This window comes from Otolemur garnettii, unplaced genomic scaffold, assembly GCF_000181295.1.
Source record: "Otolemur garnettii isolate 467f Iridium unplaced genomic scaffold, OtoGar3 scaffold00064, whole genome shotgun sequence".
Taxonomy (NCBI): Eukaryota; Metazoa; Chordata; class Mammalia; order Primates; family Galagidae; genus Otolemur; species Otolemur garnettii.
Genome location: NW_003852459.1, coordinates 2672274 through 2674358, shown reverse-complemented (window position 1 = coordinate 2674358; position 2085 = coordinate 2672274).

Below are 2085 nucleotides of genomic sequence, written 5' to 3'. Positions count from 1 at the left end.
GTGAGATACTGTGATTAGTACATGAATAATGATAACTTATTGTATTTATGTTAAAATTACATGTATGTAGTTGCTTTCAAATACACCAAGTACAGAATCACTTCATTTTAACATTAATACACGTGGGAGGCAGATGTGGTAAGGACTGTTATCTCTTTTTTCCTGGGTGTGAGTCAAGTTGAAGGAGGGATCCTGCCATGGGTTCTATACAAAGTTACAACGTACATAGCCAAAACTGGAACACACAGCCCCGGATGCATGTGCTCACTCCACAGTACTCCCTAAATGATGGATGAATATCTAATAGGTAGATAAAATGATTAGGGACATACTACAAAGGAAAAAAAAAAACAACTGTATTCAACATTAATGCTTCTCTTACTCTGGTTTATTTTTAATGTCATTTCTTTTAAGATACTTTGAGTAATTCTCTAAAGTGAAACAAGCTTTACTCAAAATCTAATGCATATATGAATGCAAAGAATCATCCTTTTGCATTTAGCCTAATGACAAGCATTGAAAAATGAAAGAGAAAATTGGTAAAAGCTCAGATTTATTTTAAACCACCACTTTTAACACAAGGAAATGTATAAAGTAAAATACCAGTAGTTTTCCTTTTGGTTTAAAATGACATTTTCCAAGATGCTATTAAATTATCTTTGCATTAATAAACTTAAGTAGTACTTAAACATTTTAAGCTAAGACATATTCAGATAGGGAAGACCAATCAAATTATGTTTAAATGTAATGCATATCCATGGAAAATATTACATGAAAACGCTTAATATACATTACAGTCAGAAGACTCCATTCCAAGTCAGAAAAGTAATATGAATAGCAATAAATCTATTTTGAGGTTTACTTTACTTTTAAAGACAGGACCTGTCCTCTGAGATACATTTTTCATATATTGAAAAAGAATCTCAAATCCAGGAAATTTGACCATGATATTTTTTGAGGTCATCAGTTGGTGGTGGGGAGGTGAATAGACTTTTCATCTTCTTGAATCATTGAGTATGTTCTGCCTTTCAAGAAGCTGTTGATAGATTCCTAATCAACCACAATTCATAAATTGGTAGAATTGGCCCACTTACAGCGTATAATGTATGAGAGGGCCCACTGCACACTTTATTTTATTTTATGTATTTTTCTTTTTTGAGACAGAATCTCAGGCTATCGGGCTAGGTGGAGTGCCGTGGCATCATTATAGCTCACAGCAGCCTCCAACTCTTGGACTCAAGTGATCTTGTTGCCCCAGATTTTTTTCTATTTTATTAGAGATGGGGTCTCACTTTTTGCACAGGCTGGTCTCGAACTCCTGAGCTCAAGCAATCCTCCTACCTCAGCCTCCCAGAGTGCTAGGATTACAGGCATGAACCACCATGTCTGGCCACCAATGTACACTTCAGAAATTTTATTTTAAAGGAAACCCAGGAAAAGTGAGGCTCTGAGAAAAGGTAGATCTTTAGAGTAGAAATGATTTGATTATTTAAAATGAACATTTAATTGTCTATTGTCTTATACCTTATAATGAAACAACCAAGGAAATAGATAGCTACCTTCTTATTAGTTACTCCCTATTTATACCCTAGAAATTTTAAAGTACTGGGCCTATATTATGGGCAGACTTCTGCAATGTTTTTTTAAAAGTAAATTTTTGTATTTTTTTTTTAACTGAAGGAATAGGAACTCTAGCCTTAGAGGTAACAATTTATTTATCTAAAAAGCGTCTAGTCCTCTGGTTTAGTTAGCAGAAGGCAGTATGGGATATAGTTTCTGTCTTTATATTTTCTTTGGAGAGAAAAACTAATTTACATGACAGAATATTTAAGTAAAGAACATTTAGGTAATAAATTAAGTAGCATGGAATTAATTACAATGCTTTGGGACTGTCATATATTTAATAAGGGGGCACATCCTTGGACGTTGGAGAAAGTTTTAGAGATGTATCATCTGTCTATTTCATAGCCTTGACTGTGATTAGTATGTGAATAGTGATAACTTATTGTATTTATGTTAAAATTACATGTATGTAGTTGCTTTCAAATACACCAAGTACAGAATCACTTCATTTTAACATTAATA